This window comes from Heterodontus francisci, chromosome 10 (genome assembly GCF_036365525.1).
Source record: "Heterodontus francisci isolate sHetFra1 chromosome 10, sHetFra1.hap1, whole genome shotgun sequence".
NCBI classification, from domain to species: Eukaryota; Metazoa; Chordata; class Chondrichthyes; order Heterodontiformes; family Heterodontidae; genus Heterodontus; species Heterodontus francisci.
This window is the reverse complement of record NC_090380.1, coordinates 19,798,067-19,819,498: the sequence shown is the minus strand read 5'-3', so window position 1 is coordinate 19,819,498 and position 21,432 is coordinate 19,798,067.

Sequence of the window (21,432 nt, the reverse complement as noted above, 5' to 3'; positions counted from 1 at the left end):
ACCACTGGACAATGGGACCTCAATTAAAATATTCAAATGAATAAATTTACATAGACTTACCTGCAATATTGAGGGCCCACCGCAATCTTTGGCATGGCGGCCAGCAGAACTGTGTCTTCCATTCCCCGTCCGGCGAATGACGGCACGACACTGGTGAGGTGGGGGGTGTAAATAAAATTCTCAGTGCGGGAGGTGGGGGCACGGGAGCAAATAAATGAAAAGTGTGCAGGGAATGGTGGGAAGGGTTGAACTTCAAACTTTGTGCAGTCTGTTGGGGGAAGGTCACTGTTAAAATGTAAGTGTTTTGGGAAGAGACGGTTGCCCACCTCCTTCTGGAATGTGTCTTTGCAAAGCAGTTGTGGAAAGAGATGCGGTGGTTTTTGTCGAGGTTCATCCCAAGCAGCTCTGTAACACAGGGGTCTGTGCTCTACGGGCTGTTCCCAGGGACACACACCGTGATAAACATCAACTGCTGCTGGAGGCCTATCAATTCGGTGAAAGACGCCCTTTGGTCTGCCCAAAACTTTCTGGTCTTCCAGCGCAAAGAGTTGTCCACAACCGAATGTTGCAGACTGGCACATTCCAAGGTCCAGGACTACGTGCTGAGGGACGCACTAAAGCTTGGGGCAGCTGCAGCAAGGGCTCAATGGGGAAAGACCACAGTGTCAGGTCCCCCCACCAAGCTGAACTGAGGGGCTGGATCCATGGAAAACCCCTCGAACTGTATCTGGAAAATTTTTGTTTGTTGTAAAATGTATATGGCTGGAAAAATGAAATGGAAGGGTTGTGAGGCAACTCACTCCTGTATTGAAGGAAAATGATCTCCTTTGCACTCTTTGTATTTTTTGACTTGGTGCTGTTTGGAACTGTTTTGTCATGTATTTTTTACAGATTTTTATGAATAAAGTATATTTTGGAAATAAAAAAAAGTTTTGGGGGCGGATAGAGCAAATAGTTGTAATTGTTATTGGGTGATGAAAAAGGGCGTTAGAAATTTGTTTATTTAATTTTGGGGAGTATGTCATTAATAATTTTAATTGGGTGGCAGGGCTGGCTGCCCTTTAAAAATGGCGCTAGCGCCTGCACATAGGCAGCTGTACCATTGCTGGGGACGGACAGCCCCCCCCCCCTCCACAAGATTGGTTGGGAGAGGGGCGGGGGGGCGGCCCTGGCTATTTAAATGAGCAGCCGCGCTTGAGATTGCAGCAGCTCTTTGGGCCGCCATTTTCTCAGCTCACCGCCCTCTTAAAATCCAGCCCATTGTGTTTGGGTATCGCTCACATCCTGGTGTGATTATCCGTCACATTTCCATGCAGATGGGGCTTAATTGGTTTTCTGTCTTAGTAGACATGGATGTGGATTTGAGGTCAAGAGATGCTGAGAGTCATGTGTTTTGTCCTCCATTTTGTTGACAGCACATTGTCCATTTTTTAAAAGAAGAGCATTTCTATAACTCTTCAGTTTGAGTTCTGTGTTTTCTATCGCTGCACTTTGTGTGAGCGTAACACTTAACGGTGAGACTCAGTACCCTCTTCTACTGTGTGGAATAAGGAGGAGGGCTTGAGGGCAATAGGGGCAATACTGATTGGTGAAAAGAGAGATTTTTTTAAAGTTGTGCTCCTTAATTCAAAACCTAAATGGGTTGAAGTGGTGAAATTCCCAAAATCGCACTTATGATGTTTGAGTTCATATTTTTTGTTTATGAAAGTGGTTTAATTTGAGTGAGGCAATTTAATATAAAAAGATTGAGACAATTATTGAGACAACTATTGGCTTAGTGGGCAGCTTGGCAGGATGTCCAAGTGCATGTTGGAAGACCAGGAGGGATAATTAAAAATGAGAGACTCTCATTAAAGACAGCTAATGGAAAAAGAGAATTAATATTTACAAATGGTCTCCACTCTCTATTCCCAAAGTAAACTGTGTGTTGGCAAATGGTACAAGTGTGTTTTTGACACTGATTATTGCTGAAAGTTTGAGTGGCGATTACTGCAGCTAGGAATTACATTTTGGAGTGATTTTCTGGCATCACGTTGATCTTGATTGTTAGTCTATGGGAGTGTGAGATAGCCCAGGAGAAATTGACCCCCTTCCTCACATTGAGAGCTTCTCCAAAGCAGGTATGTCATTCATTATTAGTATGTTTGTATGCCATTATCACAGAGGAGAAGAAGGAGCAGGAAAGGATGGAGGAAAAGGCAGTGAAGCAAGCATTAAGAATTTTTTACCCTACCACCAAAGAGGCAATGGACCAACTATGCCAGCTACTGCCTGAGAAGCTGCAATGGCAATTATCTGCCTACACCATCAAGGTGATGACTGCACTCAACTGTTATGGCACTGAGCTATTCGAGGCAGCCCCGAGGGAATTTTATAATAATAGCTAAGGCTTCAGTATGGGCCTGCATTTGTCAGGTGATGGCCGTACTTTTCAGGAGGGCTGGGGAAATCATTGACTCCGGCATCACAGAAAGTCAGCTGGAAATTGGGTCATCCAGTTGTACAGGGTTGCTAGATTTCCCAAGGTCCAGGGTTCAAATGAAGGCACTAACATTGCTTTGTGAGATCTCACACTTGAACCTCACCCAACAGGGAGGGTTTCTATCCTTATGTATGGATGTGTGAAACAACATGTGAAGGATCCAGTATATCAACACAAGATATGCTGGATGTTGGTATGATGCATTCATCCTTCAGAAATCATCCCTCCCTGGGTTCTTCAATGAAAAGAAATCATGTCAACAAATGACTTGTGGGTGATGAGGCAAACCCCTTGCACCCAAGGATAATAACTCCACTGAGAGTTGCACAAACAGTAGCAACAGAAGAGCACTAATGAGGCACATACATCAACACGAGTTGTTATGCAGAGGACCAGAGCAGACTTAAAGATTCAAGATAGTCAGGCGGAGTCAACATGGTTTTGTGAAAGGGAAATCATGTCTAACCAATTTATTGGAGTTCTTTGAAGAAGTAACATGTGCTGTGGATAAAGGTGAACCAGTGAATGTACTGTATTTAGATTTCCAGAAGGCATTTGATAAAGTGCCACATTAAAGGTTATTGCAGAAAATAAAAGCTCATGCTGTAGGGGGTAGTAACATATTGGCATGGATATAAGATTAGCTGGCTAACAGGAAACAGAGAGTAGGCATAAATGGGTCATTTTCTGGTTGGCAAGTTGTAACAAGTGGTGTGCCACAGGGATCAGTGCTGGGGTCTCAACTTTTTACAATTTATATAAAAGACTTGGATGAAGGGACCAAAGGTATGGTTGCTAAATTTGCTGATGACACAAAGATAGGTAGGAAAGTAAGTTGTGACGAGGATGTAAGGAAGCTGCAAAGGGATATAGATAGGCTAAGTGAGTGGAAAAAGATCTGGCAAATAAAGTATAATGTGCAAAAATGTGAAATTGTCCATTTTGGTAGGAAGAATAAAAATGAAACACATTATCTAAATGGTGAAAGATTGCAGAGCTGTGAGATACAGAGGGATCTGGGTGTCCTAGTACATGAATCACAAAAGGTTCAGCAAGTAATTAGGAAAATTTATAGAATATTATCGTTTATCGCGAGGGGAATTGAATGCAAAAGTAGGAAGGTTATGCTTCAGCTATACAGGGCATTGGTGAGACCATATCTGGAGTACTGTGTACAGTATTGGTCTCCTTATGTAAGGCGTTGGAAGCAGTTCAGAGGTTTACCAGACTAATACCTGGAATGGGTGTGTTGTCTTATGAGGAAAGATTGGACAAGCTAGGCTTGTATCCGCTGGAGTTTAGAAGAGTAAGAGGTGACTTGATTGAAACATATAAGATTTTGAGGGGTCCTGACAGGGTGGATGTGGAAAGGATGTTTCCCCTTGTGGGAGAATCTAGAACTAGAGGTCACTGTTTAAAAATAAGGGGTGGCCCATTTAAGACAGAGATGAGGAGAATGTTTTTTCTGTCAGAGGTTCGCGAGTCTTTGAAACTCTTTTCCTCAAAAGGTGGTGGAAGCAGAGTCTTTGAATATTTTTAAGGCAGAGGTAGATAGATTCTTAATAAGCAAGGGGGTGAAAGGTTATCGGGGGTAGACGGGAATGTGGAGTTGAGGTTACAATCAGATCAGCCATGATCTTATTGAATGGCAGAGCAGGCTCGAGGGGCCGAGTGGCCTACTCCTGCTCCTAATTCATATGTTCGTAAAGGGGCACTTTCACTACAGGTCGCAAGAGGTTTTGCATTATGCTTCAGTTTGTGTGTCCAACACAGTTGCAGCCTGCTGAGCCCTGCATTTGGCTTTGCCAAACAAAATGGCCTGGACTGTGACGTTCCTGTGCAAGTGGCCCTGGCAGTATTGGAGACAGATGTACATGAAGGAAAGCAGTGACTTAAACAACTCTTCAGTGACTGTTGCAAGAAACATCAAAGCACAACTCTTCACTGAAGTCATCTTTTCTCTGTAACACAATCTACCTTTGACCAGAAACGTACTTCCTTCGTTACCACTTTCAAATAAAGGAACATTCCCTCATTCTAGTACCCATCCTTTAATAGCAGGCCTCTTTGTCCTGACATGACCATACTAATAATAATCATCTAAGTAAATAAGTGCACTCATTCCTGTATAACCAATCACCATCAATAACAGGGTATGACATCAGGATACATTATCTTTTAATACAACAAACTCCAAAGTGAACACAAGCCTCGAGCTACTGCTATTCTGCTGGGCCCTGGATCTATGTGCCTACTGATCAGCAGGCTGGCTGGTCTTAAGGCAGCTATCAAGATCTTGAAAAATCTGACAGAAAGCAGACTGCATCCTGGTCACCATGGTTTGGATGCCAATATATAGGATACCATCAATTCTATCCTGCACCCTGCCGCCAGAGCTGGTCTATACTTCTGTGGAGCTGGAGGCATCGACTGCTCCCTGGCCACGTTTTAGGGGACGTGCTGCAGATTTCAGTGAAGCTGCGACACACTTCATTGTTTTCTACAAACAAGAACAAGCTTCCTTGCTGTTGCCGCAAATGAGGGTTGGAGAGACTGGAGTCACACCTGTCAGTTTCCACACCTCTTTGGAGACTGACCTCTGGGGCTGTAAATAGGTATGATTTGCCTCAAATATCATTTTCTTCCTGTGAGCACCCATGAGTTTTGGGTCCCACAACTCTGAAGACATGGGCAGCCTTCTCCTCAGCCTCCACTGGGAAGGTAACACCTGACTCACTCACTCCCCAGTCTTTCACTCCCTTGTGCTCTGTAAATCACACAATGCCCCATTCTCATTAACATTATCAAAGTCCCACTGATGTTTTTCTGAGGACATGAGCACTTTAATATGGGGATTTTCCCTCCAGTCACTACCTCAGGCAAATATTGTACAGAGGTTTCTTCTACAATCTGATTAAGTTAATTTGGTCAAAGCTATCAATTAAGGGCTATCTCCCTGAAGACACTGGACAGCAGATGTCAAAGATCTCTGAAGGTGGGGGAGGGAGGGGCTGAAATTGAAGGAAGAGCTTTTAAGGTTCTGAATGCAAGTATTGAATGAGAGGTGATCTCACTGAAACCTACAAAATACCTAAAGGGTTAAACAGGGTAGATGCAGGTAAGATGTTTCCCCTGGTTGGGGAGTTTAGCACCAGGGGACACAATTTCAAAATAAGAGGGAGGTCACTTCGGACCAAGATGAGGAAACATTTCTTTAGAATTAGAATTAGAACATTACAGCGCAGTACAGGCCCTTCGGCCCTCGATGTTGCACCGACCTGTGAAACCATCTGACCTACACCATTCCATTTTCATCCATATGTCTAACCAATGACTACTTAAATGCCCTTAAAGTTGGCGAGTCTACTACTGTTGCAGGCAGGGCGTTCCACGCCCCTACTACTCTCGGAGTAAAGAAACTACCTCTAACATCTGTCCTATATCTAGCTCCCCTCAACTTAAAGCTATGTCACCTCGTGTTTGCCATCACCATCCGAGGAAAAAGACTCTCGCTATCCACCCTATCTAACCCTCTGATTATCTTATATGTCTCTATTAAGTCACCTCTCCTCCTCCTTCTCTCCAACGAAAACAACCTCAAGTCCCTCAGCCTTTCCTCGTAAGACCTTCCCTCCATACCAGGCAACATCCTAGTAAATCTCCTCTGCACCCTTTCCAAAGCTTCCACATCCTTCCTATAATGCGGTGACCAGAACTGCACGCAATACTCCAGGTGCGGCCTCACCAGAGTTTTGTTCAGCTGCAGCATGACCTCGTGGCTCCGAAACTCGATCCCCCTACTAATAAAAGCTAACACACCATATGCCTTCTTAACAGCCCTATTAACCTGGGTAGCAACTTTCAGGGATTTATGTACCTGGACACCAAGATCTCTCTGTTCATCTACACTACCAAGAATCTTCCCATTAGCCCAGTACTCTGCATTCCTGTCACTCCTTCCAAAGTGAATCACCTCACACTTTTCCGCATTAAACTCCATTTGCCATCTCTCAGCCCAGCTCTGCAGCCTATCTATGTCCCTCTGTACCCTACAACATCCTTCGGCACTATCCACAACTCCACCGACCTTCGTGTCATCCGCAAATTTACTAACCCACCCTTCTACACCCTCTTCCAGGTCATTTATAAAAATGACAAACAGTAGTGGCCCCAAAACAGATCCTTGCGGTACACCACTAGTAACTAAACTCCAGGATGAACATTTGCCATCAACCACCACCCTCTGTCTTCTTTCAGCTAGCCAATTTCTGATCCAAAGCTCTAAATCACCTTCAACCCCATACTTCCGTATTTTCTGCAATAGCCTACTTTGGGGAACCTTATCAAACGCCTTACTGAAATCCATATACACCACATCCACTGCTTTACCCTCATCCACCTGTTTGGTCACCTTCTCGAAAAACTCAATAAGGTTTGTGAGGCACGACCTACCCTTCACAAAACCGTGCTGACTATCGCTAATGAACTTATTCTTTTCAAGATGATTATAAATCCTGTCTCTTATAACCTTTTCCAACATTTTACCCACAACCGAAGTAAGGCTCACAGGTCTATAATTACCAGGGCTGTCTCTACTCCCCTTTTTGAACAAGGGGACAACATTTGCTATCCTCCAGTCTTCCGGCACTATTCCTGTCGACAATGACGACATAAAGATCAAGGATCTCCTCCCTGGCTTCCCAGACAATCCTAGGATAAATCCCATCTGGCCCAGGGGACTTATCTATTTTCACACTTTCCAAAATTGCTAACACCTCCTCCTTGTGAACCTCAATCCCATCTAGCCTAGTAGTCTGAATCTCAGTATTCTCCTCGACAACATTTTCTTTCTCTACTGTAAATACTGACGAAAAATATTCATTTAACGCTTCCCCTATCTCCTCTGATTCCACACACAACTTCCCACTACTATCCTTGATTGGCCCTAATCTAACTCTAGTCATTCTTTTATTCCTGATATACCTATAGAAAGCCTTAGGGTTTTCCTTGATCCTATCTGCCAATGACTTCTCGTGTCCTCTCCTTGCTCTTCTTAGCTCTCCCTTTAGATCCTTCCTGGCTAGCTTGTAACTCTCAAGCGCCCTAACTGAGCCTTCACGTCTCATCCTAACATAAGCCTTCTTCTTCCTCTTGACAAGCGCTTCAACTTCTTTAGTAAACCACGGCTCCCTCGCTCGCCAACTTCCTCCCTGCCTGACAGGTACATACTTATCAAGGACACACAGTAGCTGCTCCTTGAATAAGCTCCACATTTCGATTGTGCCCATCCCCTGCAGTTTCCCTCCCCATCCTACGCATCCTAAATCTTGCCTAATCGCATCATAATTTCCTTTCCCCCAGCTATAATTCTTGCCCTGCGGTATATACCTGTCCCTGCCCATCGCTAAGGTAAACCTAACCGAATTGTGATCACTATCACCAAAGTGCTCACCTACATCTAAATCTAACACCTGGCCGGGTTCATTACCCAGTACCAAATCCAATGTGGCATCGCCCCTGGTTGGCCTGTCTACATACTGTGTCAGAAAACCCTCCTGCACACACTGGATAAAAACTGACCCATCTAAAGTACTCGAACTATAGTATTTCCAGTCAATATTTGGAAAGTTAAAGTCCCCCATAACAACTACCCTGTTACTCTCGCTCCTGTCGAGAATCATCTTCGCTATCCTTTCCTCTACATCTCTAGAACTATTCAGAGGTCTATAGAAAACTCCCAACAGGGTGACCTCTCCTCTCCTGTTTCTAACCTCGGCCCATACTACCTCAGTAGACGAGTCCTCAAACGTCCTTTCTGCCGCTGTAATACTCTCCTTGATTAACAATGCCACACCCCCCCCCTCTTTTACCATCTTCTCTGTTCTTACTGAAACATCTAAATCCCGGAACCTGCAACATCCATTCCTGCCCCTGCTCTACCCATGTCTCCGAAATGGCCACTACATCGAGATCCCAGGTACCAACCCATGCTGCAAGCTCACCCACCTTATTCCGGATGCTCCTGGCATTGAAGTACTCAGAGAGTTGTGAATCTTTGGAATTCTCTACCCCAGAGGGCTGTGGAATCTCAGTTATTGAGTATGTTTATAGCAGAGATTGACAGATTTCTAAATACCATTGACGTAAAGGGATATGAGGATAGTGTGGGAAAAAGCATTGAGGTGGATGATCAGCCATGATCGTATTGAATGGCAGAGCAGGCTCGATAGGCTGAATGGCCTACTCCTGCTCCGATGTTCCTATTGCTGTCAGAGACCTGCAGGTACATGTGCACAAATCGTTGAAAGTGGGACAGCAGGTTGAGAAATCGGTTAAAAAAGCATGCAGGCTCCGAGGCTTTATAAATAGAGGCATAGAGCACAAAAGCAAGGATGTTATGATGACCCTTTATAAAACACTGGTTCAGCCTCAACTGGATTATGTGTCCAATTCTGGACTTTAGAAAGGATTTGAAGGCTTTAGAGAAGGTGCAGGAAAGATGTACGAGAATGATTCCAGGATGAGGGACTTTAGTTACATTGATCTATTGGTGAAGTTGGGTTTGTTCTCCTTAAAGATGAGAAGGTTGAGAGGAGATTTGATAGAGATGTTCAATCATGAGAGAGCTAGACAGAGTAGATAGAAAGAAACTGTTCCCATTGACAGAAGGGTAGAGAGCCTGAGGGCACAGTTTTAAGGTGATTAGCAAAAGAGACAAAGGTGCATGAAGAAAAACCTCTTTATGCAGTTTGTGGTTAGGATCCAGAATGCACTGTCTCTAAGGGTGGTGGAGGTAGATTCAATCATAGCTTTCAATAGGGATTGTGTAAGCACCTGAAGGAAAAAGAAATTGCAGTGCTACAGGGAAAGGGCAGGGCGTGGGACTAGCAGAGTTGCACTTGCAGAAAGCCGGCACAGACACAGTGGGCCAAATGGCCTCCTGCTGTGTTGTAACCATTCTATGATTCTATTCTACACTCCATGAACCCAAGCTAATGCCCCTTTAACTGGAGTGTAATGTGAAGGGATAGTTTTACAGCTGTTAATTTTAGAGATTGAGAAGTGTACTGATGTTTAGGGTGCCCAAGGAAGAAAATGTAGAATAACCATTGTGTTACCTTATCTGTCCTGGCCATTTAACTTTTAATTTCACTGGGATGTGGTCCTGAGGATGAATGTCATTCCCCTCCATATGACATGAGAGACATTAGGTTGTTGCAAATATGTCAGCCATGGCTCAGTTGGTAACTCTCTGAGTCACAAGGTTCTGGGTTCATGTCCCACTCCAAGAATTAAGGCTGATGCTCCAGTGTAATATTGAGGGAGTGCTGCATTGTCAGAGGTGTTGTCTTTTGGATGAGACATTACACCGAGGCCCTATCTGCTTGCTTGGGTGGATGTAAGAGGATCCCTTGGCACTATCTGAAGAAGAGCAGGGGAGTTATCCCCAGTGTCCTGGCCAATATCTATCCCTCGATCAACATCACAAAAAAACAGATTACCTGGTCATTATCACATTGCTGTTTGTGGGAGTTTGCTGTGCACACATTGGCTGTTGTGTTTCCTACATTACAACTGTTGCTACACTTCAAAATTACTTCATTGGTTGTAAAGTGCTTTGAGACACTGGTGGTCATGAAAAGCACTATATAAATGCAAGTCTTCCTTTTCTTTCATCCTCCCATGGAGACCCAGCAGTCTCTCTCTTCTGCTGAATCTCCTCAGAGAGGATTTGGAGATCACTCTCACTTAAATTGTGGGCTCTTCTTCTGTTCCTTACATTACCCTTGTCCCTTCTGTCTGTCAGTGCCACATCATCCAGTGAAGACATTCTTAAAAAGTAGGATAGAATCACGCTTGAGTTATCCAGTGCAGCTACCTGACAGTGAGGTCAGAGATCCAAGGAGTATCTACTTACCTGCTGCTGCAATCTTCAACCAAACTTGGCTTTTATTTCCAAGCAACCCAGCACATCACTACTGTTTTATGTGGGATGTGCACTGAATTACTCCAATGACTATGTGAATAAGCTAGTGGATTCAGCTCTGCAAAGCATTGTTGGGCACAATTAGTGCAAATCGCCAAATGGCATTTTGGGGCCAAGAAGGGTGTTTAAATATGAAGCTGAAGTTGTTGTAGGAATCTTAGTCTATTGACATTCAACATGCCCAACAAAGGCAGAGCTACAACAGCAAAGCCAATAAAAAGTTGAACTACATAACCAAAACAGTAAAATACAGGTCAGAGAAAGTGGTGATTCCTATGTTCATGATCAAACTGTTCAGTACAGAGCTCAGACTTCACCTTGAGCATCGTGTTTTGTTCTGATTGCCAAGAAACAAGAGAAACACTTCAATCATTGGAGGTAATACAGCGTAGAGCATCAAGTTGATCCTTTTGTGTCAGGTGTCTGAATTAAGAGGAAATATTGGCAAAGCTTGTACATTTCGTTCTTGTAAGGGGGCGTCTGAAGGCTGCATTTATATGGGTCGATTTTAATTCTCAGCAGGTTTTTGGCAGTAAACTGCAGAAGATAGTCCACAGCAGTATCAGGCCACGATAATTTTAACCACTGGGCCTCACTAGCACACAACCAGTTCACTCTCTGAAGGGCAGAGAGTGGCAGCAAGCAGCTCCTGGCCTTCTGAAAATCGGGCAGCCTCCTGGCACTGACCAGCACGCAGGTTGGCTTGGTGGAGGGGTTTCCCGGATTGTTTCATGGGAGGCAATGATGATGGAGTCTGCAGCAGGGAAGATCTAAACTTTCCTTGTGCGGTTTGAAGGAGCGCTGCTATTTCCCAGATTCCACAAAGGAAAGGAAAAAACCTCACTCAGGCCTGTTCTTGTCTTGACCCTCTTCTGACTTTCTTCAGTCTGATGGACAAGTGGCAATGGTTTCCTCATTCAGGCCCGAGTTAAAAGGCCACCAGAACCCAATAATGTCATTGAACCCTCATTCCCTCTCCGAGCTCATCTTATCCATGAGACCCACCTCCTGCTCACTCGATCCTATTCCCACTAAACTGCTGACCACCCCACTTCCCCTCCTGGTCACTATGTTTGCTGATATTGTTACTGGGTCTCTCTCTTCAGGTGTTGTCCCTCCCTCCTTTAAATCTGCCATCATCACCCCTCTCAAATAAAACAACCCTTGACCCCACCATTCTTGCAAACTACCATCTTCAACCTTCCTTTCCTCTCCAAAGTCCCAAATCTGTGCCTATCTTTCCTGGAACCCCATGTTTGAATCCTTCCAATATGATGTGTTTCAATCCCTGCCACAGTAACGAATCAGTTCTTATCAAAGTCACAAATGACATCCTATGCAATTGTTACAAAGGTAAACTTTCCCTCCTTGTCCTTCTTGACCTGTCTGCAGTCCACACCATCCTCCTTCAATGTCTCTGCAATGTCATCCAGATGGGTGAACTGCTCTCGCCTGCTTCCATTCTGATCTATATAATTGCAACCTGAGTATTACTTGCCAATGCTTCTCTTCCCACTCACACACCATTACCTCTTGTGTCCTCCAAGGGTCTATCTTTAGTCCTCTCCTATTTCTCATCTACATGCTGCCCCACAGCAACATCATCTGAAAGCATAGAAGCAGTTTTCACATGAATGCTAATAACACTCAGCTCTATCTGAGCACCACCTCTCTCAACTCCTCCACTGTCTCTAAATTATCAGACTGCTTATCTGACATCCAGTACTGGATGAACAGAAATTTCCTTCAATTAAATGCTGGGAAGACCAAAGCCATTGTCTTTGGTTGCCTCTACAAACTCGGTTCCCTAGCTACTGACTCCATCCCTCTCCTTGGCAACTGTCTGAGGCTGAACCAGGCTGTTTGCAAACTTGGTGTCATATTTGACCCCACGATAAGCATCCGACCACATATTTACACTATAACCAAAACTGCCTCCATAACATTGCCCAACCCCACCACTACCTCAGCTCATCTGCTGCTGAAATCCTCATCTATGCCTTTGTTACCTCTAGACTTAACTATTCGAATGCACACCTGGTCAGCCTCCCACATTCTATCCCCACCCCACTACTATACTTGAGGTCATCCAAATCTTTTCTGCTATGTCCTTACTCACACTAAATCACATCCACCAATCACTGCAGTGCTCGCTGAACTACATGAGCTCCTCTTTGGCCCCATCTGTTGCTTCTAGGGTTGGAACATACCCGCTGATGACTGCGCCATGCTGTTTCTGGTTTAGGGTGAGCCGGAGGGTCATGAGATGATCGTTTAATCCACAAGGGGGTCGCTGAGGCGGTTGGGTAGTTCATTTTATATGGTGAAGCCAACCCCGTGTAGTCGGTGCACTTCTTCTGGTTTATCTTTCCAGAAGGTGATGTATCCACCACCTTGTTCCTTGAGCTGGCCTTCTCCTGTCCACTGTGTCTCACTCACGGCAGCAATATCAATGTTGTAGCGGTGGAGTTCTCAGGCTATGATAACAGTATGACATTCAGGTCTGTCGCTGCTGGGGTTGTCTGTGAGAGTCCTGATATTCCAGGTCCAAAAGTTCATTTTGAGGGGGAGTAAGATGCCTGTGCATGGGTCGTTTTAGCGTGGGGTGGCCATTGTACACTGACTACTTCACGGTCAGAGTGAAGCAATATCTTTGGCCAATGGCAGGGATGGCTAAGATAATTGGAGACCAGGCTCTACTACACGGATGGGGACTAATACATACATATAGCCAACATGTTCAGCTGGCGAGCCCAGAAGCTGGGGGGGAATGTGAGCTGTGAGGGGGATGCAAAGAAGCTCCAATGTGATTTGGACAAGTTGGGGGAGTGGGCAAATGCATGGCAGATGCAGTGTAATGTGGATAAATGTGAGTTTATCCACTTTGGTTGTAAAAACAGAAAGGCAGATTATTATCTGAATGGTGATAGATTGGGAAAGGGGGAGGTGCAACAAGACCTGGGTGTCCTTGTACACCAGTCGCTGAAAGTAAGCATTCAGGCGCAGCAAACAATTAGGAAGGTGAATGGTATGTTGGCCTTCATTGCAAGAGTACAGGAGCAAGGATGTCTTACTGCAGTTGGACAGGGCATTGGTGAGACCACATCTGGAGTATTGTGTGCAGTTTTGGTCTCCTTATCTGAGGAAGAAAGTTCTTGCCTTGGAGGGAGTTCAAAGAAGATTTACTAGGCTGATTCCTGGGATGGCAGGATTGACGTATGAGGAGAGATTGGGTTGACTAGGCCTGTTTTCACTAGTGTTTAGAAGAATGAGAGGGGATCTCATAGAAACCCATAAAATACTAACAGGACTAGACAGGCTAGAGGCAGGGAGGATATTCCCGATGGCTGGGGAGTCCAGAACCAGGGGTCACAGTCTCAGTATACAGGGTATGCCATGTAGAACAGAGATGAGGAGAAATTTCTTCACGCAGAGGGTGGTGAACCTGTGGAATTCTCGACCGCAGAAGGCAGTGGAGGCCAAGTCATTAAATATATTCAAGAAGGATATAGATATATTTCTTAATGCCAAAGGGATCAAGGGATATGGGGAGAAAGCGGGAACAGGGTACTGAATTAGACGATCAGCCATGATCTTTTTTGAATGGCAGAGCAGGCCCGATGGGCCGTATGGCCTACTCCTGCTCCTTTTGCTATGTTTCTATGCTTCTATGCAGGCCTTGTGAACCTGCATTACAAAGAGGAATTCTACTCCAGTCTTGATTGCTTGTTGTCGCATGTTCGCAAGGAAGACAAGCTGACAGAGACAGACAAAAAGAGAGTGAGGAGCACAGCAGGAGCTGAGGTTTAAAAAGCGCGCCAAAAGCCCAGAGTCAGAGAGCGGAGATAGACAGAGAGAGTGTGAGAGAGAGAGGGAGGAGCACAGTGGGGGCAGAGCAGGAGAAAAATTCGAAAAGTGACATCAGAGTGACACCACTATCAACAGTGAGAGCAGGGAAACAGAGAGCCGCCGGAGTATTTGGTTCTTGCTTCGGTACAGTGGAAGGAGCTGTTTGGTGAGTACCTGGTAAACTGTGACATCACAGGCAAGCAGGTAGGTGATTGGTTTGGGAAGAAATTACCAGTTTGGTGAGTATCTGGTGAGTGATTAAGGTCCATTCTAATCCTAATATTTAAAATAGTAAAGACTTTAGTGGTAAGCTTAATAAAATATATAAAAAAGGAAAATAAAATAAATAATTGAATAAGATAATTAAGTAGTTCATTAAACCACATTAAGGATGGCAGGACACATGATATGTCATGGCTGCAGCACGTGGGAGCTCCTGGATGCCAGTGTGATCCAGGGCAAACACGTCTAAAGTAAGTGTTTGCGGCTCGAAGAGCTTCGGCTCAGAGTCATTGAACTGGAGTCCGAGCTGCAAACACATCAGGGAGGGGGAAAGTTACCTGGACATTTTGTACCAGGAGGTGATCACACCCCTTAGGATAGGGTCTTCTGATTTGCTCAGTGGTCAGGGACAGGAGAGTGTGGCTGCAGCTGAGGCAGGTAAAGGGACCCAGAGGGCAGGAGTGCAGGAGCCTCAGCCTTTGCAAGTGTCCAACAGGTTTGAGGTTCTTTCAGCTTGTTTGGATGAGAGTGGGAGCTGAAGGGTGGATGAGCAACCTGACCATGGAAACATGGTATAGGAAGCCATTCAAGTGGAGGGAGAAAAAAGGAATGTAGTGGTAGTAGGGGACAGTATAGTTAGAGGGATTGACACTGTTCTCTGCAGCAAAGAGCGAGTGTCCAGACAGCTGTGCTGCCTGCCCGGTGTCAGGGTTCAGGACATCTGCTCAGGGCTGGAGAGGAACTTACAGTGGGAGGGGGAGGATACAGTCATCATGGTCCATGTCGGTACCAACGACATAGGCAGGACAAGGAAAGAGGTTCTACATAGAGAGCACCAAATTAAGAAGCAGAACCTCAAAAGTAATAATCTTTGGATTATTACCTGATCCACGTGAAAATTGGCACAAGGCAAATCAGATCAGAGAAATTAATGCGTGGCTCAAAGACTAGTGTGGTAGAAGTAGGTTCTGGGTCGTGGGGCTCTGGCACCAGTACTGGGGGAAAGTGGTGACTGTACCATTGGGATGGTCTACACCTGAACTGTGCCAGGGCCGGTGTTCTTGCGAGCCACATAACTAGGAAAGTGGAGAGGGTTTTAAACTAAATAGTGGGGGCAAGGGATCGAATTTGGGAAGATATGATAAATCAAGAAATAGAGACAAGGCAAGAGAGAAAGGTATTAATATGGGAAATGATAAACAGACTCTAACAGGAAGGGACAGATCATACAAATCTGAGAGTAAATCAACAGATAAGCTAGAGGTTACAAAAATAATAAAAGGACAAACTGAAGGCTCTGTATCTGAATGCACTTAGCATTCGAAACAAAACAGATGAACTGAGAGCACAAATAGAAATAAATAAGTACAATCTCATAGCCATTACAGAGACATAGCTGCAGGATGACATTGATTGGGACCTGAATATTGAAGGGTACATGGCATTTAGGAAGGACAGGAAACTAGGAAAAGGTGGAGGGGTAGCTCTGTTGATTAATTATGGTATTAGCGCAATAGAGAGGAATGACCTAAGTTCAGGAAACCAGGATGTCGAAGCAGTTTGGGTCGAGATGAGGAATCATAAAGGCAAGAAGTCACTTTGGGAGTGCTGTCCAGGCCACCTAACATTAACCACACCGTAGGACGGGGTATAAAGGAAGAAATAATGGCAGCCTGTCAGAAAGGTACAGCGATAATTATGGGGGATTTTAACCTACATATAGACTGAAAAAATCAGATGGGCAGAGGTAGCTGAGATGAGGAGTACATAGAATGTTTTTGGGATAATATCTTGGAACGATACGTCTGGAGCCAACCAGAGAGCAGGCTATACTAGACCTGGTATTGTGCAACGTGATAGGATTAATCAATAATCTCACAGTTAAGACATCCGAGGTAGCAGCGATCATAATATGATAGAATTTTACCTTCAGTTTGAGGGAGAGAAGAGTGGATCTAAGACTAGTATTTTAAACTTAAATAAGGACAATTATGAGGGCATGAAAGCAGAGCTAGGTAAAGTGAATTAGGTTAAGGGATAGGTCAATAGAGATACAGTGGCAGACATTTAAGGGGATATTCCAGAATACACAGAATAGATACCTTTCAACGAGAAAGAAAAATTCCAAGGGTGGGACCCGCCAGAGTTAAAGATAGTATCAAACTTAAAGAAAAAGCCTATAATTGTGAAAAGAAGGGAGGCAGTTCAGAAGATTGCACAGAATATAAAAAACAGCAAAGAATGACTAAAAGATTGATAAGGAAGGTACAATTAGAGTACGAGAAAAAGCTAGCTATAAATATAAAGACAGATACTAAGAGTTTCTACAGATATTTTTTTAAAGTGTTAACAAAGTGAACATTGGTCCTATAGAAAGCAAGTCTGGGGAATTAATAATGGATAATATGGAAATGTTTGATGAATTGAACAGGTATTTTGCATTGGTCTTCACTATTGAGGATACAAGTAACATCCCAGTATTAGCTGTAAGTCAGGAAATGGAAGGGAGGGAGGAACTCAAGAAAATTAGAATCACCAGGAAAGTGGTACTGGACAAATTGTTGGAACTGCAGGCTGACAATCCCCGGGTCAAAGAACAACGAACAAAGAAAATTACAGCACAGGAACAGGCCCTTCGGCCCTCCAAGCCTGCGCCGATCCAGATCCTCTATCTAAACATGTCGCCTATTTTCTAAGGGTCTGTATCTCTTTGCTTCCTGCCCATTCATGTATCTGTCTAGATACATCTTAAAAGACGCTATCGCGCCCGCGTCTACCACCTCCGCTGGCAACGCGTTCCAGGCACCCACCACCCTCTGCGTAAAGAACTTTCCACGTATATCGCCCCTAAACTTTTCCCCTCTCACTTTGAACTCGTGACCCCTAGTAATTGAATCCCCCACTCTGGGAAAAAGCTTCTTGCTATCCACCCTGTCTATACCTCTCATGATTTTGTACACCTCAATCAGGTCCCCCCTCAACCCCCGTCTTTCTAATGAAAATAATCCTAATCTACTCAACCTCTCTTCATAGCTAGCGCCCTCCATACCAGGCAACATCATGGTGAACCTCCTCTGCACCCTCTCCAAAGCATCTACATCCTTTTGGTAATGTGGCGACCAGAACTGCACGCAGTATTCCAAATGTGGCCGAACCAAAGTCTTATACAACTGTAACATGACCTGCCAACCCTTGTACTCAATAACCCGTCCGATGAAGGAAAGCATGCCGTATGCCTTCTTGACCACTCTATTGACCTGCATTGCCACCTTCAGGGAACAATGGACCGGAACACCCAAATCTCTCTGTACATCAATTTTCCCCAGGACTTTTCCATTTATTGTATAGTTCACTCTTGAATTGGATCTTCCAAAATGCATCACCTCGCATTTGCCCTGATTGAACTCCATCTGCCATTTCTCTGCCCAATTCTCCAATCTATCTATATTCTGCTGTATTCTCTGACAGTCCCCTTCACTATCTGCTACTCCACCAATCTTAGTGTCGTCTGCAAACTTGCTAATCAGACCACCTATACTTTCCTCCAAATCATTTATGTATATCACAAACAACAGTGGTCCCAGCACGGATCCCTGTGGAACACCACTGGTCACACGTCTCCATTTTGAGAAACTCCTTTCCACTGCTACTCTCTGTCTCCTGTTGCCCAGCCAGTTCTTTATCCATCTAGCTCGTACACCCTGGACCCCATGCGACTTCACTTTCTCCATCAGCCTACCATGGGGAACCTTATCAAACGCCTTACTGAAGTCCATGTATATGACATCTACAGCCCTTCCCTCATCAATCAACTTTGTCACTTCCTCAAAGAATTCTATTAAGTTGGTAAGACATGACCTTCCCTGCACAAAACCATGTTGCCTATCACTGATAAGCCCATTTTCTTCCAAATGGGAATAGATCCTATCCCTCAGTATCTTCTCCAGCAGCTTCCCTACCACTGACGTCAGGCTCACCGGTCTATAATTACCTGGATTTTCCCTGCTACCCTTCTTAAACAAGGGGACAACATTAGCAATTCTCCAGTCCTCCGGGACCTCACCCGTGTTTAAGGATGTTGCAAAGATATCTGTTCAGGCCCCAGCTATTTCCTCTCTCGCTTCCCTCAGTAACCTGGGATAGATCCCATCCGGACCTGGGGACTTGTCTACCTTAATGCCTTTTAGAATACCCAACACTTCCTCCCTCCTTATGCCGACTTGACCTAGAGTAATCAAACATCTGTCCCTAACCTCAACATCCGTCATGTCCCTCTCCTCGGTGAATACCGATGCAAAGTACTCGTTTAGAATCTCACCAATTTCTCTGACTCCACGCATAACTTTCCTCCTTTGTCCTTGAATGGGCCAATCCTTTCTCTAGTTACCCTCTTGCTCCTTATATATGAAGTCCTGATGGACTTCATCCTCAGGTCTTAAAAGAAGTGGCTAGTGAGATAACTGATGCGTTGGTTTTAATTTTCCAAAATTCCCTAGATTCGGGGAAGGTTCGGTTAGATTGGAAAATAACCAATGTAACTCCTTTATTCAAAAAGGGAGGGAGACAGAAAGCAGGAAACTACAGGCCAGTTAGCTTAACATCTGTCTTAGGGAAAATGTTAGAAGCTATTATTAAAGACATTATAGCAGGGCACTTAGAAAAATTGAAGGTAATCAGGCAGAGTCAACATGGTTTTGTGAAAGGGAAATCATGTATAATCAATTTTTTGGAGTTCTTTGAGGGAGTTCCATGTGCTGTGGATAAAGGGGAGTTGGTGGATGTATTGTACTTTGATTTCCAGAAGGCATTTGATAAGGTGCCACATCAAAGTTTATTGCAGAAAATAAAAGCTCATGGTGTAGGGGGTAACATTTTGGCATGGATTGAAGATTGGCTAGCTAACAGAAAACAGAGAGTAGGCATAAATGGGTCATTTTCTGGTTGGCCAAGATGTAAGGAGTGGTGTGCCACAGGGGTCTGTGCTGGGGCCTCAACTTTTTACAATTTATATAAATGACTTAGTTGTAGGGACCGAAGGTATGGTTGCTAAATTTGCTGATAACACAAAGATAGGTAGGAAAGTAACTTGTGAAGAGGACATAAGGGGGCTACAAAGGGATATAGATAGGGTAAGTGAATGGGCAAAGACCTGGCAAATGGAGTATAATGTGGGAAAGTGGGAAATTGTCCACTTTGGCAGGAAGAATAAAAAAGAAGCCTATTATCTAAATGGTGAGAGATTGCAGAGCTCTGAGATGCAGAGGGATCTGGATGTCCTAGTGCATGAATCACAAAAGGTTAGTATGCAGGTACAGCACGTAGTTAGGAAAGCTAATAGAATGTTATTGTTTATCACAAGGGTAATTGAATACAAAAGTTGGGAGGTTATGCTTCAGCTATACAGGGCATTGGTGAGACCACATCTGGAGTACTGTGTACAGTACTGGTCTCCTTATTTAAGGAAGGATGTAAATGCATTGGAGACGGTACAGAGAAGGTTTACTAGACTAATACCTGGAATGGGTGGGCTGTCTTATGAGGAAAGATTGGACAAGCTAGGCTTGTATCCGCTGGAATTTAGAAGAGTAAGAGGTGACTTGACTGAAACATATAAGATCCTGAGGAGTCTTGACAGAGTGGATGTGGAAAGGATGTTTCCCCTTGTGGGAGAATCTAGAACTAGGGGTCACTGTTTAAAAATAAGGGGTGGCCCATTTAAGACAGAGATGAGGAGAAATTTGTTCTCTCAGAGGGTCGTGAGTCTTTGGAATTCTCTTCCTCAAAAGGCGGTGGAAGCAGAGTCTTTGAATATGTTTAAGGCAGAGGTAGATAGATTCTTGATAATCAAGGGGGTGAAAGGTTATCGGGGGTAGGCGGAAATGTGGAGTAATCAGTTCAGCCATGAACTTATTGAATGGCAGAGCAGGCTCAAGGGGCCAAGTGGCCTACTCCTGCTCCTAATTCGTATGTTCGTATGCTCTCATGTTCGTGTTCTTCTCGCACACTTCAATGCTAGAGTTGGAAGGGACACAAACCTTTGGAAAGGTGTGTTTGGCAAGAAAGGTGTTGGAAGGGCTAACACCAACGGAGTCCTTCTTCTGATGAAATGCCTTGAACGTGGCCTGATCATAATGAACAACCTATTTCACCAGAGAAACAAATACAAGAACTCATGGCAGCACCCTCTTTCCAGGCATTTTCATTTGTTTGACTATACCATCGTCCAAGTGAGGGACCGCAAGGATGTTCGCATCACCTGTGTCATGCTAGGAGCCGATGACTGCTGGACCACCCATCGCCTACTCCGAGCTACTATCTCCATAAAACCAGACCAAAAACGGCAGCAGCAACCGAAGCAATGCTGCAGGAAAATCAATGTCGATGGTATCAAGGATTCTGTGAAGAAAGACCTACTCAGGCAGCATCTTAGAAACAACTTGGCGAAGCTCAACTAACAGGAACCACAGAATGTCCACAATGCCTGGTCTGCCCTCAAAGTTACCATAATCAGCACTTGCAAAGATCCTCTTGGTTTCTCAACTGGTTTGACGAGAACAACCAGGAGATCCAGGAGCTAGTAAATTGCAAACACAAGACGTTCCTGAACTGGAAGCATCACCAAAATCCGAGCGAAAAAAAGTAGGTATACAGACAATTGAAGGCCAAGGGTCAACAAAAAACTCGTGACCTAAAGAACAGCTGGTGGGCTGAAAGAACGCAGGAAGTACAGCAACTCTCTGTCAGCCACAACATGCGTGGATTCTTCAGCACAGTCAAGACCATTTACAGCCCAAGTACCCAAGGACCTACCCCACTGAGAGTAAAGAATGGAGTGGCACCGATCAAGGACAGAGAGGCAGTCAGCGCACATTGGAAGGAGCACTTTGAAGAT